Below are 16,551 nucleotides of genomic sequence, written 5' to 3'. Positions count from 1 at the left end.
CTAAAGATGAAGGATATGAAACGAAGATGAAGGCTAAGATGGTGGTTAAAATCAAAACTCGTGCGGGGACGGAGGCGAGGCTGAATTTAAGCTTTTCCTAGCTCAGGCCCATCCCCGTCTCGATTCCCACCTTGCTCCACCCTACCCCATCCCAAATCTTTCCAGGAACAACCATCTCCCTCTCATTCTTCCTCTCTTCCCTCTTTCCCCTGTGAAAACCCTAGTCGAAGCTCGCCTGAGGCCTCTCTCCATGTCCCCATTCCTCCTCTTTACCCTAACCGGAACCTTTCTCTTCCCTATTTTCGCTCGCAGGAGGCCGCTGCTCTTCGGACCCAGCTCGTCAGCTCCTGGAATCTGACCAACCGCAAGCAGAGCTGCACTAAGACTGGGCGCGCCAGCTAAGTTAACACCATCGTCGTCTCCCCCGATGGGTTGCTGGAGTTTGCTGCTCACCGGAACCCTCCTTTTCACCAGAGCCTTTTGCTCGCACACTCACTGGAAGCAGCACCATCAGCAAGACCTGCACTGCGCCCTATCCTGCCCCACCATCCTCTTCCAGGTCCGGTTCTTCATCCCTTAATCTCTCAGTTTTCTTGGCTTTTCTCTTTTATTATTTTTTTCTCTTGATAATGATTTTTAAAGCCAACTGTGGTGGGGAGCTATTTGAGAGGAAAGGCATAGATGGCAATGGTGGGAGGGGTAGTGGTGGTGGTGAACCTGGTGGTGATGCTAGAGGTAGTACGGGTGATGGTGGGGTGGGGAAAGGTGTACTCATTATTGAAGAGGTGATGAAAAAGTTTTCTTAGGTCTATTACACTCAACCACTTGTACACATTGTTTACATGTGAACTGTTTCACTTAAACTACAAGAGAGTGTCTCAATTTTGTGGTTACAATTCACTTGTAACCGTCTTGGAAACCTGACAAATGGTTTACATTAACGTTCTTGGGATCAGAGTGGAACAAGGTGTTTACGCCCTTCTGTGAACCTGAGATATGGCTATTTCACGGTACAAAGAGTTTGGCATTCCTGTTGATTGGTTGCAAGATTTAGGTTTTGCAAGGTATGCAACATTTCTTAAGTTCCTATTTTTATATTTCTTATCAACAACATTAACTGAAAACTTTGTTATGTTTATGCTTCAATGTCATCACTTAGAGAAAGAATACTGGCCTTTCTCTTTTGTTGGGAACAATCAAATTCTACTTTAAACCTCAAGTAGGTGTTGGTTAGCATATCAGTTACACTACTACTATTGGCTTATGATAGTTTTTTCACTGGTTTTACAAACCAAGTTTGCATCTGTACAACTTGCTAGGAAGTAAATTAAGAGGGTGACATCAGAGCTTGATGCTTTGAGTGGACCAAAGAAGGAGCCTACAAGAGAGATTTTGCTTCTCCAAGGCGTACAACTCGCCTTTAGTGTTCATTAGGTAACAAAATTTTATATGAAGTCACTATGAATTCTTAAACTACAAATGTTGCATCGAGACTCACATGACTTGCATGGCTAGTCAAACTGTTGTGCAACTTTGTTAATTTTGAGAGACAATTCAGATGAATGTGTTCTATTCTCTTCTATTTAGAAGTAGTAGTTAATTGAAGTTGTGATTTAGATGAATGCGTTCTATTTAGGCCATAGAGGCAGCATGACACAATGTACAAGTGAATGGTAGCAGCCAAAGACTAGCACAGGGACAAGCAACATCGAAAAGTTCGTGAGAAGGAGGCGAGAATGAAGATCTCACTCTTACGCCCGTCTCACCTACCTACACTCCTGCTTCGCCTTCATAAATTATGGGTATTATTTCTGTGCCTGAAGATCTCATTGTTGATCCCGCGTCACCCACTTAAACTCCCGCTTCGCCCCCTATGCCTAAACCTCAGCAGACGCGAAGGTGGTAAGGGAGAGAAGCAAGTTTTGAATGGATTGAGAAGTGATATGATATCACATTTAGGAATGTTGAATTTTATTTTGTGTAGTTCGGTTATCTCTTGTTTTGATGCTTACTTGTCTAGTATTATTTTCTTTAGGTGTACTGGTATTATTAATTAAATCAAATATTTTTTACTAAATGAGTATCATAATTGCACGCAAGTGATGGAATTTTGTGTGAATATAACTTAACTGAATCAAATAATGATAAATCAATTACATAGTAATTTCAATATAGCACATGTATTATTCGACTTTGGAGCTACACATAGTTTTACTACCTCAATCTTTGGGAAGCGGTTACTAGTTGCACCTTCACGATTCACAGTTTCTTACTTGATAGAAACACTCATAGGAGAGTCCACCGTAATGGACAATGTATACAACAATTGTATAGTAAAAATAGAGAATCATGAATTACTTATGAATTTATTGTAACTCGAATTCAAAGATATAGACGTTGTTCTAGGTATGGACTGGTTGTCAGACCACCATGCCACTATTGATTGCAGAAAAAAGTGTGTTAGTTTTCAAAAACCCCAGACTTCAACTTTCACATATCAGGGTATTAAGAAATTACCCAAGCCAACGATCATATTATTCTTGAAGGCTAATAAATACATTCAAGAGGGATACATTGGATTTTTGGCTTACATGAAGATCGATGGGAGAGGAGACATCACCATATCAGATGTGGACATAGTTCGAGAATATGCGAATGTTTTTCTAGAAGAACTACCAGGTATCCCTCCTGATCGAGAGATTGAGTTCTAGATTGATCTTGTCCCGGGAACAATACCCATTTGAAAGACCCCTTATCCGATTGGACCGGCAGAACTTAAGGAACTCAAGGAGCAACTACAAGAATTATTGGAGAAAGGTTTTATACAACCATCAATATCTCCTTTGGGTGCTCCAATTTTATTCATAAAGAAAAATGATGAATCACTGTGAATGTGTATAGATTATCGATAATTGAACGCATGACCATAAAGAAAAAATATCCATTATCGCAGATTGATGACTTGTTCGATCAACTTCAAGGAGTAGCATGCTTCTCGAAGTTGGATCTGAGATCGGTTTACATCAGCTAAAAATTAAGGAAGAAGATATGGCTAAAACGACTTTCAGATCAAGATACGACTATTATGATATTTTGGTAATAACTTTTGGTAATACCTTTTGGTTTGACTAATGTACCCGCAACTTTCATGCATATGATGAACAAAGTTTTCAGACCATATTTGGATAAGTTCGTGGTAATATTTATTGATGACATCCTTATTTATTCAACCACGAAGGAGCAACACGAGAACCACTCCGGATAGTTCTGTCGACACTCAGAGAACATCTGATCTACGCAAAATTTTCAAAATATGCATTTTGATTGGAGCAAGTGTCCTTCCTTGGTCATATTGTATCTAAAGAGAGAATTATGGTAGACCCTACGAAAATTGAAGCAGCCACTAATTGAGCTAGACCCAAGAATCCTACATACATTCATAGTTTCTTGGGATTGGCTAGGTACTACTAGCGATTTGCGAAAGGATTTTCTATGTTGGCAGTTCTAATGACTAAATTCACTAAGAAAGACATAAAGTTTGAGTGAAATGACAAGTGTGAACAAAGTTTTTAGGAGATAAAGAAGCATTTGACCACTATTCCAGTTTTGATCTTATTTTTTGGATCTGGAGGCTTCACTATTTACAGTGATGCTTCTCATAAGGTATTGTCTTGCGTTCTGATATAGTATGTTCAGATGATAGCTTGTGCATCTCGTCAACTAAAAACACATAAAGTTAACTATCCAACGTATGACTTGGAGCTAGCAACAATTGTATTCTCGCTTAAGATATGAAGACACTACTTATACAACGAACAATTTAAAGTTTTTACTGACCATCAAACTCTCAAATACTCATTTTTGTAGAGAGACATGAACTTAAGACAGAAAAGATGACTTGAATTTTTAAAAGATTATGACTTTGAGCTAAAATATCACCCGAGAAGCCACCATGGAGAGTTGTGACCTCAAATACTTACATTGAGATTAGCATGCATAACTCCTTAAATTTTGGAAGTGGTGACCTGTGGAAATGGCTACCTGGTTTGTAGCTAGAGTGCAACCACCATGGAGAGTGAGTCACCGGTGATTTAACGATATAAAGACTCTACATCGTTGTGTGCTTAGTATGAGATAAGTGTGACCTGTGGAAATGGCTACCTGGTTTGTAGTTAGAGTGCAACTACCATGGAGAGTGAGCCACCGATGATTTAACGATATAAAGACTCTACATCGTTGTGTGCTTAGTATGAGATAAGTGTGAACCTTAATGTCTTTCTAAGATTGAGAGTGAGATCTATCATGATCATTTTACGATATCACTTATGTAAGAACGAGTGAAACACGAGATTGAGAATATAGTTAAATGTAATGAACTTAAAATATAACTTAAGATTATATACACACAGTATTTGAGACTCTAAATAATCATGGATAGTTGAAAGTCATCATTATTAGGATGCAACATGAACCATGCCGAGATTGAGTTTGAGTTTGACCTTCTGGCTAGCTACCGGTGAGGTCCCCTTTCTGTTTTACAGTAGTACCTGGTGGTCCTGAGATCACTGGGAGTATATATAGTCTTTCCAACATGTAGAATCGGGGTGTTATGCGTGGGTTGCTACGCTCATAGACGACTATGATCAGTATAACCCACCTAGTGTTTTAGTTTGGTGTGAGTGTTTGAAAAAGTTAAAGAAAAAAAATTAAAACATACAAACCTTATGTGGTGTGTCAAAAACTAAAGTTAGACTAGGGGCTTAAAGCCCACTACATTTATAAATTAAAGTTCTTATTTGCTTACAATTAGTTCTTACTGGGTTGTAGACCCACTCATGTATAATCACAACTGTAGGTTTAAGGTACACTAGCGCAGGCGGGACGCGATCGACTACTTCAACAAAGTACTTGGTAGTTTATATTTTCTTGTCATTGAACATTTATGTACTTGTTATTTTCTTATGTTATGAATGGTGAACTTTGTGAAAGAAAGTGAGTTATTAGAAAAAAATGAAAAAAAAAATGTTTAGCCATATTTTCTCTATGTGAACTCTGTATGTTTTTTCTCTGAAATGTAATACCAACTGGACTCGGACTCTCAAGGTCCCATATTGGAGGGTTACGTAGACTCTATTGTTTGTTGGTAGATATAAAGAGTTCTCTAATGGTTCTGCATATGATAGATAGGTCAAGTTAGAAAAATTACATGAAAATGTTTTTTAGGTCCAATTAGAGCTGGCTAGATCCAAATACTTCATAATTGGGTCCAAATATTTAACAGATTTAGGGGTGGGATCAGCTTAGGGTTCATTTGGGTAAAGGCTTGTTTGGGTTGGTTTTGGACCAGGGTCAAATGGGAAATACAAGTTTCAGATTTGGATTGGTTTTAATGTTAGTTTGGGTTGAATTGACCCACAAGGGTTTAATATGGTATTAAGGTTTAGATGGTTTTGTTTAAGGATTTTGAATTGAAACTGAATCCAAAATCTGGTTTATAGGTTTAACAAATGTTAAGAACCGGTTTAAACAATAAAACCTGGTTTCTTTACTTGAGTTAAAAGCACTTTTATGGGAGGGCTATTCGTTGAACTGGTCCAAAAACAAGTTGGTTTTGGTGGGATCACTCCGCCTTCGATATGCAAAGAAAGGGAAGAGGTGGACAGCTAGGGTTTTGACCACCTCCCTCTACCACCTTCATTGGGGACTGTTCAGTATGATGAAAATAGTAGGAATTGTTGCCTTTCAAAAACAAAATAGCAGGAATTGTTGCCTTTCAAAAACAAAATAGTAGGAATTGTCTCTCGAATGGTATCTTTTTAACATAAAAATACTATTTTCTGAGGGTTAAAAAATTTGCACACTATAAGGCATTGATTTTCAACCCCCTGCAATATCATGATCCAAACACGGTTTCTACCAACCAAAACATGTAGATCACATTTGGCGGTTCTTTACCCATGAGGGGTAGCAAACATTATAAAGAGAGAGAGAGAGAGAGAGAGAGAGAGAGAGAGAGAGAGAGAATTGTTCTGCCCTTTTTTCATTAGGTCATGTTAGGGCAGGGCAGGGCCTTGATTCCTCCCCCTTCGCCCCCCCCCCCCTTGTCTACTGTCATCCCTGCTTTAGAGCTGTTAGAGGAAGAAAAAACTAAAGAAAAGGAGACTCAGTTTTAGGGTTAGAAAGTAGGAACTTAAGGTTATATATATAATTTGAATATTATTTTATAATATAATAAAATATATTAATAATTTCATTAAAGGAGATCGAGAACAAGGCGGGGCGGGGGATGAGTAAGTAGATCTCGCACAGGTTTTTATTTTCACCTCCTTCCCCGGTTCATTCCACCCCAAATGGGGCAGGTTGGAACAGATCACGTTTTCTCCCAGTCAAACGGGGTAGGTTGGAACAGATCACGTTTTCTCCCAGTAGGTTGGAACAGATCACGTTTTCTCCCAGTCCACTGCCATCCCTATCCCGGTTTGTGAAAAGCATTCTATAAACATACAAGCATTTAAATTTGGATTGGTTAAAGCCATATCCAGTTACGTCCAATATCCACTTATGAACTTACATCCAACACGACGAATCTGGCCTGTTCACACGAAGGTGTTAAAGGTTTGGTTGCCCAAAAATGAACATATTAGACGTGTCATATCTCACAATGACATGCCACCTAGAATTAGTGTCTTAGGGTACATGATGACATGACCTGGACGTATAGGGCATTATCTTAATGTTTTTAATAGTTTTTTATATATTTTAATACAAACTTACTTTTTATATATTAAAATATAAAAAATAACTCCTTGCTGATTAGAAAATTACAAATTCTGCATTAAACAGAATTTAGATCAGATTGGCTATAGAAAAATGTTACATGGCCATGTGATTCACATGTGGACCATTCTTGTAAGTAACCCTATTGGCTCCTTGTGGTTTGACTTGAACTTTAAGCTTCATTCCTTTGATAGACAATGAAAGATGTGTGTTATTAAATAATTTGGTTGACTCAAATTGCATTGACGTTATTAAATAATAGCTTGTGGTTTCATAATCCAACTCATCTTTCCCTGTCTGATTGGGTCGCGTACCAGCTTGACCTATATATATATATATATATATATATAAAGAAAGAGAGTAATGCACACCTTAAGCCCTCTTTTCTTGTTAGGTCTCGTTAGGCCCATTCAAAAAATCATAGTTTTTGGTATTTTTTCTCACATCTAACACCATAGATGTGGTCTATAGATTTTGTTTAGTGGGAACCTACTTTTGAATCACCGAAATCTGACCAGTATACATGTTTTTCTGGTGATATAAAAATCAATGGCTATAAAGGCATCAAATTTTTCACAAAATCAATGGATTCATGAAAATCTTTTATGATAACCTCGTCTATCGCTTTAATCCTCCAAGATGATATCTATAATGTTGTAGGTTAATAACATGTGACCCTAGAAAACTCGAAACCAAACTTAGGTCTATTACACACAACCACGTGTACACATTGTTTACATGTGAATTGTTTCACTTAAACTGCAATTTTGTTTAGTGCTTCGAGTGGACCAGAGAAGGAGCCTACAAGAGAGTTTTTGCTTCTGCAAGGCGTACGGCTCGCCTTTTAGTGTTCATCAGGTAACAAAATTTTATATGAAGTCACTATGAATTCTTAAACCACAAATGCTGCACTAAGACTCACATGACTAGCTTGGCTACTCAAACTGTTGTGCAACTGTTAATTTTGAGAGATCCATTTAGATGAATGTGTTCTATTCTCTTATATTTAGAAGTACTAGTTAATTGAAGCTGTGATTTAAAAAGGGTTACAGTTTGCTGGAGGCTTTGATGCTGAGAGCATGAGGCACTGGCGGAGCCAGGGGTGGGCATGGGTGGCCGGTCGCCCACCCCAGAATTAGAAACCAGATTTTTTTTTCTGACAATGTTAAAGAAAGAATATGCGTCCATGTGTGTTTTCTTCTGACTATGGTGGTACTAATCTTTTCTCTTAATTTTTTCCACCTTACTGAATTGTGTAAAAACTGCAGAAGAGACAGGTTATTAGTTTGTGGGAGTTGGAGTTCTCTCTTGTGAATATTCAACGAAGATCTGTGTTTTTTCCCAGCTTCTTCTTTTGTCATTTGTTCTTTGTGAAACCGTGTAACCTACGTTTATGGGGAACCCGGCTCCACTCATCCTCTGTGGTCATAACTCCCTCTGGGATCTCATTGGTACTAAGTTGTTTTGATCAATCTGGCCCTATCGATGGGTTCAGCACTGTTGATTTAGATAGTGTTCTTTAACAAAAAACACATGATTTTCGGTTTATTTTGACAGTGTTTATTAACAAAAAAAACCATGTTTTTTATTAATGGTTATTGATTTTTGAATCAGCAAAAAGTCCTCCACATAAGTCGGATTTTGTCTATTCAAATGCTGATCTTCACTAAATGGATGATGTAGATCACATACACAGTGTCCAATTTGATGAAAACAACTTGCATCAGTGAGGTCCTAATGACAAGAATGGCGATATGGATGACTGGAACCTAAATGTGGTTATGGGTGTCATGCAAAACACTATGCTTGCTTCACTAAATGGAGGAAAAGAAGGATTGAAAGTGTGTTGTTATAGCCTAGCCACGGGCAGGCCGATGCCATGAAGGTCCTCAGAATGATGAAACCAGATGGTACCATCAACTTGATGGCCATCGCCTTCTCCGGCCAGGGAGGCCGCTTCAAGAAGAGCATGTCAGATCTACCACGCACAACCAAATTTTCTTCTGACGATGGGTGGGGGAAAATTTCTGGCTCCGCCATGATCTGAATAAATGGATCGTCCTTCAAGACCATAGCCGAGGCCCGAAGTCTGCCCACCCAACCAAAAACTTCTGGCTCCGCCACTGGCATGAGGGCTTCTGAGGAGCTAAGAAGCCGTATCAACTTACAAACAGCAGAGAACACCAATATACCAGAAGCCTCATTGGAAACAATTTGATAGCAATATTGGTAAGATAAATTAAGCAAGAGGATAAAATACCATAAACCTAGGGAGTTATGCTTTTGAGTCGTGACCTTTTATCCACTACCAAACAGGAACATCACCAGCATACATAAAATTCGGGACTTTAAAAAACAAACGACATGACCTTTTAATTTAGTCATAGCAAACCAAGCAATCAGAAACCTAACAAAAACAACATTCCCCATATTCCCTTAAAAAAAAAAAGAAAAAAGAAAGAAAAGATTAAATCAGGTCTGTCGTGTCTTGGATCCAGCAATCGGATGGCAGTAAAAAAAAATCACTTTCACTTTATCTGAGTGCAAAATCCTGCATCTGAATCCCACGAAACGAACTTGTTGCATCTTACTACCAAATTGACAATTTGCCTTCAAAGCAGAGCGCCAATTCATTCCTCAACAGATGGAGTTTGGGGCAATCATGGATTTGGATGTTGCGAAGCTTTGGGAGGCTTACAATTTGTTGAGGCCAAGACGTCGTCGCCATCTCTTCTGCTTTCGGAACGTAGGCCAGCTCGGGGCAAGCTCCGATATATAGAAATGTCAGGTTCTTGAGGTATGGCCAAGGCCCTTCCAAGCTGGTCAGCCGGGTTAACCTATATAGCGACAGCTTCTCCATTTGGGAGAGTCCCCACAACCAGTGAGGCAGTGCCGAGTCCCATTCGGGGCCACCCCGCAATTCTAGCTTCTTAAGTGAGGGAAGAGCAGCTGCCGCCTGTGATGGTGATGGTGATGGTGATGGCAGCAACGGCCTGTCCACAACCAAAGTGGTGAGCTTGTTGAGCTGAGCCGACCAATCCCATTGGATTCTCAAACCTGGGCAATCTCTCAGCTCCAGACTCCGGAGCTCTTTGGAATACTCATCTCGGTTGGAGAGAGGATCAAAGCTTCCCAGTGTCTGCAGCTTTGGACAATCACGGAAGCTCAATACTTCAAGCGCGGGACAGGGGGGAAAGCTCTTCAACTCTGGGCAATGGAATGCACCCACCTTCTTTAAGCGTGGCATGATGCATTCCTGCTCCATACCTGCGGGCCATCCTTTCAAATTCTTCAAATCATCCAATTCCAATTTCTCAAGCGAAGCAAGGCGCGGGAGTTCATTTAGCGCGTAGCACTGGTCCAGTTTCAGTTCTTTCAATGCAGGCACGTCGGCCAATGCACGCAAGCTGTTGCAGTCGCGCACTTGGAGTTGCAGTAAGGCCGGCATGTCAGGTAGCGACTGTAACCCACCACATCCGCACAAATCCAAAGAGCCGAGGGAGGGTAAGCCACGCAGCGTTCCGAGGCCATCGCATGCACGCACCACCAAGACCCGAAGCGAGGGCATGTTGATTATGTCACGCAGTGCCGCACACCCGAAGTATACCTCCAACCTTTCTAGCGCAGCAAGCCCTGTCACTGTTTCCAACAGTGGGCAGGCTTGGAGCCTCAGCGTCCGCAGATAAGCAAGGCACGGGAGTTCTTGTAGAGCATAACAGGAGTCTAGTTTTAGCGTTTCCAATGCAGGCATGCTTGACAATGAACGCAAGCTCTTGCAATATTGCACTGTGAGTTGCGTCAGGGCGGGCATGCAAGGCAGCGATTGCATCTCATCACAATCTTTTACATGCAACGAGGTAAGGGCGGGCAAGTTTTGTAGCAAAGTAAGCTCAGTCAAGCGTGTACAATGCCATAGCTCTACCTTCTGAAGATCAGTGTAGGAGGTCTCGTGAGACCAAGTGGATGGAAGCATCTTTCCCATGTAACCTTCTAAAACCAACTTCTCAAGACCAGCGGGAGGTTGTAAGCGTTCGAGCACACCACCTTCTCTTTCTACTCTCATGCGCATTTCTTCTCCTGAACAAGCACCGGCTTTATCATGTCTCACCACCTGCCTGAACTTCAAGCACAGATCAACCAGACCTTCCTTATCCTTGAGCTTCGCTTCTTTGGCATCATCCACATTCATTATTCTCCCCAAACCCTCTATCACCAACTTCCCCTTGAGTTTGTTCAATCCTCTCAACTCCCCAACATGGCATCCACCTTCATCTTCTGTATCATCACATATAAGAAATCTTTCCAGGGTACGTAATTGGGTAAGCTTACCCAGACCTTCAGGCATAAACGTCAAGGACCTTGTCTGTTTCAATCCCACACGCCTCAAGTTGCACAGTTCTGCTATTTCTTTGGGAAATCTTTCGATACCGCTGTCACTTAAATTCAAAGCTTGCAAGTTATAGAGCTTACCAATTGAGCTGGGTAGTTGTCTCACCCAGCTATAGCTTAGATCGAGACATCTCAAAAGCGGAAGATCCATGATGCAGTCCGGCAACTCCTTCAAATGACAACCTTTCAATGATAACACTCTCAACCTCTTCAAATTGTCCACAAAGTTTGCAGGTGGAAAATAATCTAATTTGGAAGGGCATCGCAACGTACGCAGCTGCTTTTCTTTTTCTTGTCCAATTTGTTCAACTGAACGGACATCATCAATGCTCGTCAGGCATAGATGGCGGGTACGTTTTCCAGCAATGTAGAGGGCAAGATCATGAACAACATCGTGCATTTTCACACACTCATTTGAAGCTTCTTCTATCAAACAACGACTTACCAAATCATTAAGATAGTTGCTTGCAGTCGCATCCACGCCAACCTCCTTTCTATCTTCAACAAGTCCATGAGCCTCCCATTCCATGATCAACTCATCCTTTTCTATGTCGAAATCTTTTGGGAATACGCTGCAGTACACAAAACAATTCTTCAAATGAGGTGACAAGTCATCGTAACTTAATACGAGACCAGGTAGTATTTCACCATGTGAAGTATGTGATGTGTCCTGCTTCCATTCCCAGATTTCGCTCTTCTCCACAGATTCCCATTCCCGTCTCTCCTTCTTGTGTCGCATCAATCCTCCTACTGTACTGACCACAAGTGGCAACCCCCCACACTTTTCAACTATCCTCAACCCAATATCTCTTACATTTCGCCTCACCAATTCATCTTCACTCATCTCATTTCCTTGCGATGCCTTTTGCAAGAACAGCTGCCAACTTTCTTCCAAACAAAATGGTCTCGGCTTATGCATGTAAGTAGCATTAACTCCTTTTGAAACATCTTCCTTCCTGGTGGTGATTAAGATTTTACTTCCCAATGAACCCACTACAAGGGCGGGTCTTAGGCCCTCCCACCAATCTAGATCCCACACATCGTCCAGCACCAACAAAAACCTTTTCCCCAAGAGCTCACTCTTCAAGTGCCTGCACAAAATATCTAACTGGGTGATGTCCTTGGCCGCGTCTCCTATGAGTGCCTCTAATATCTTCCTCGCCAAGTCTTTGGGGTTGGGGTTCACTGAAACACAGACCCACCACCTGTGTTTCCCGAAATCTCTCTCAACTTCATCGAAGACCACTTGGGCGAGGGTAGTTTTACCAAGCCCGCCCTGTCCTACGATGGAGACGATGGAAACATTATGATCTTCGCGCAGCAGCTGCTCTATTATCACTCTCTTATCAAACTCCCTGCCTACAACGTCTTGCTCAACTACAAGAGAGGTAGTCTCACGGTTGCTAGCATGTGCACCACTCACGGTTCCCTCACGGATCTCGCCCACTCTGTTTCTAATCTTACTATCTTCTTCTAGTTCAACAAGCCTTTGGTTGATTTCATTGATTTTGATACCAAGTTCGTATCGAGATGAGACATGTCCTTTAAAGTAAGAGGCAAGAAAGGTCAAGCTCTTGCGTACCTTGTTGTTCCTTCTTGGAGCCGACCTCCCCTTCTTTTCGTTGAGCTCAACATGGGTTTGGTACTCTTCAATTATATCCTCAGCATCATAAACAACATCCTTGAGCTCTTCGATCCAATCTTTCACCTTCTCGTTGCTGAAAAACGGAGAGTGATCTACATCTTTGATGATCATCTTGATTTTTTCGAGCCGGCGTTTGAGAATCCTGAGCTCCCCCTTGGCATTACGGATGAAATCCACCTTTTCTTTCATCAAATTGATGGCGGTCTCCAACAACATGGAAATAGCAAACTCCACTACTGCTTCCGCCATATGGTTGTTTGTCACTGGATACTGTGTTGCAAAGAAAGAAGAGAACAGGCCTTTGTGTTTTGTGTTGTGATGAGAAGGAAGGAAGCACCAAGACGGACAATAAATAGTGACTTATTGTCATGCTAGCGACCCAAAGCATCATCGGTCATTGAATGGGGCATGTGACAAAGACACGCGGACGATAAATTAATGTCAACAGTTGAATCGTAGTACACTGTGATGCACCCAAATCCATTTCATAAGATCACTTTAGAATCGATAATTAATGGGCAAAGTTGGATTCAATTGTACGTCAGATTCAAATTCTGATTTATTGGCCACATCCAGATCCATTTAACATATATCCCATCAGCAAAAGTTAGCAAACAGTACCCGGGTTTAGTGATGGAATTTTGCCCTTCATTTACCGTTTCATGTCTTCCATGCCTGCTCCAAATGGGGTGGGTTCTGATGGATTTCCGTATCATTTCTAAAGAAGGATCGGGGACAGGGCGGGGCGGGGCGGGGCGGGGCGAGGCAAGGCGGGGGACGGGGTGGGGCGGGAGAAAACTTAAGTTCATCCCTGCCTCCATCCCCATTTCATGTCCTCCATCCCCGGTCCAAAATTAAAATATATTAATATTCCTCGTTTCATATCCTCCGTCCACCCACAAACGGGGCAGGTTGGAACAGATCCTGTTTTCTCTCGGTCCACTGCCATCCCTATCCGGGTTTGTGAAAAGCATTCTATAAACATACAAGAATTTAAATTTGGATCGGTTAAAGCTATATCCAGTTACGTCCAATATCCAGTTACTTTTTTTTTAATTGGTAAGTATTTTGCATGTAAATGTTTGGTCTAGGGAAAATGGAGGTGTGAATTTCTTGTATGGTTCATACAAGCTGTTAACAAATTAACATAGGTGTATGAATATGAATGTGATGTGAAGTTGTTTTTAAAATTATGACCAAAGGTAAACCTTGAAATAAATTTTTTTCAAAACAAAAAAAAAAATGCAAATACATCAAAGACAATGAAAGAAAAGAAACGTCATGTTACGTCAGAAGCATGTGTGCATTCTTGTAAGTAACGCTATTGGCTCCTTGTGGTTTGACTTGTACTTTAAGGGGCATTCATCCCTTTGATGGATAATGAAAGATGTGTGTTATTAAATAATTTGGTTGACATAAATTGCATTGACTTTATTTTGCCAATTAAGTAAATTAATCGACCTACTATTTCATAATCCAAATCATCTTTCTCGAAAGGGTGGTGTATGTTCGCCCTCGATGATTCACTGAATCCCACGTCTGTGTTCGGGAGATCGAATGAGCGCCACGTATTCATGCACATGGGGCTCGTATTCCCGTGTATGTTGACATACTTTGCATCGGACTCTGGTGTTGTTGCAAAGACTTAATCACCCTTACTTGCTTTTCTTGCCCTGAAATGGCGGTTCGAGGAAATGACAAAAATATCCTTCATTCAAAAGTTGTGAAATGACGGGTCGATAAAAGGACAAAAAAGTCCTCCATCCAGAAAGTTTGATGTTAACCATTTAAAGTGGAGACGTTCCCTATTCATTAAACTCCTGCGCCATCTGCTGTAACAGTTGCTCCCATTATCAACCCAAACTTTGCCTTCGTCTCCAGTCGAGCTTTCCGCCTTGTTTTTTATCCTGTTGTACAAGACACTGTCGCCTTCTCGTGCCTGCCTTGTGTTAAAAAACATTCCACTGTCTTCTTTTATTTGTCGTTGTTGTTAGGCATTATGGAAGAAAGCAATGATGCACAAACATTCCAACCAGTGTCATTAAGGCAGCGTGAGTAGCTTTTCATCTCATCATGCTATCGATGAAGAAGGCATGTCGTCTTGTGTGCCATTAAGGCATTGTTTGGTTATTGCAGTTAGATCATGTCCTTACGATGGTTGGAAACTTATCGATATTTGTAAGACGCTGGGAACCGTTGACAAGAATGCTTGTTTACAAATGCTAGGAAGGGCCTCTACCCCATCAGGTATCCTACATTAACTCATCATATGCATTGTATCTGAAACCGCTGTATTAGTAACAGACTCCCATTTTTGCGAGATACATTTTTGTTAGTTAATATCGATTTGTTTGCTATTATGCTCAAGTTCTTCCTTATCGATTTGTAATTTATTGTGCGATATATTTATCGACCTTTTAGATAGTATGGTTTTGTATCGTCGAGTTTTAAGTTATTATGCTGAACTTCCATATCGATTTTCAATATCTTACAAATCGCTATACATATCGTTTTGTAAGATATTATATGTTTTGTAATATGTATTTGTAAGATATTTGTACACAGACTTTGAAAACGTGTGGATGCAGAAACACATCGTTACACGCCTGGCGGGGCGATTTTCGCATGCATATCGCTGCTATCTCAGCGACTTCTATTGAACTCGCTTTAGAGCCTCGCGTTATCGTCAACATACATGTAGGACATGTGTATTTTATTGGCATGGTAAGCAACAAGTCAATGCTCAATATAAGCAAACATCAAACCACACTTGCTTTGATACTTTCATTCATTAAATCGCTGCTTTGACTTGCTTAACCCTAGTGGTATCCGTTGTTATATGCATCCTGATTAAATCGTAGTAAACCTATGTCGCTTGCTAACGCAAATTGATATATTGCTTACAAAACATTCTACTGTCTTCTTTTATTTGTCGTTGTTGTTAGGCATTATGGAAGAAAACAATGATGCACAAACATTCCAACCAGTGCCATTAAGGCAGCGTGAGTAGCTTTTCATCTCATTATGCTATCGATGAAGAAGGCATGTTGTCTTGTGTGCCTGTGATCATCGCAAAATTTTTTCTCTCGTAATATTCTCTCTCTTCCTTCTCTCTTCCTTTCCAACCTCTTATTTTCCTCCTTTTTGAAGGGAGAAAGATAGGAAAAGAAAGAGAGAAGAGAAAAAGAAGAGAGAAGAGAAATTACTTTGCGGGTTTCACTTGACCTTGATTTTGAAAAATATTTTGAAATAACTCACCTCCGTTTTTGAAATATTTGCGGGAAAACTGGGAGACGGGATCCGCTCGTCGGTACGAGGTTCGACCGTTCCTGGCGCCTTTACCAGGGGTAATCGAACCAAGGGTCGAATTAATGCCTTTTGCTTTGCTAAGAAATCATCTAAGTATTTATCCTAAGTCTAAATTTACAATGAATCATGCTTGTGCAAATGCAAAGATGTATGCTCTTTTGAAAATATTTTGAAGAATTCCCAAGTGAATCTGATAAAGTGAAGAAATGATTCCTAACTTAGAACTTAAGATTAAAGTTCTAAGTTTTTAGAATAATCAAGAGCTTGGGAAAATAAATCTGGAATTTGGAAATTGATTTTGAAGTTTTGAGAAAAGAGAAGAAAAGAAATTTCAAAGTCATAAATGGACCTTGAATTAGAAATTTGAACTTGGATGAATATTTGGAATGGAATTGAATTCTATCTTTGAAATTTTTAAGAGAAAAATGGGA

General features: G+C 40.5%; 1 long non-coding RNA gene across 1 annotated transcript; it reads left to right on the top strand.

The window, feature by feature from the left end:
* The first annotated feature begins 673 nt into the window (after positions 1-673).
* Positions 674-8,221, top strand: LOC149817207 (uncharacterized). Its single transcript, XR_016427574.1, has 3 exons — positions 674-1,064; positions 7,553-7,635; positions 7,822-8,221. It is a non-coding gene; the product is annotated as an uncharacterized LOC149817207 (long non-coding RNA).
* The last annotated feature ends 8,330 nt before the right edge of the window (positions 8,222-16,551 follow it).

The sequence above is a fragment of the Nuphar pumila genome, chromosome 14 (assembly GCF_984573655.1).
Source record: "Nuphar pumila chromosome 14, dmNupPumi1.hap1.1, whole genome shotgun sequence".
Lineage (NCBI taxonomy): Eukaryota > Viridiplantae > Streptophyta > Magnoliopsida > Nymphaeales > Nymphaeaceae > Nuphar > Nuphar pumila.
This window is presented reverse-complemented; position numbering and strand designations above follow the sequence as displayed.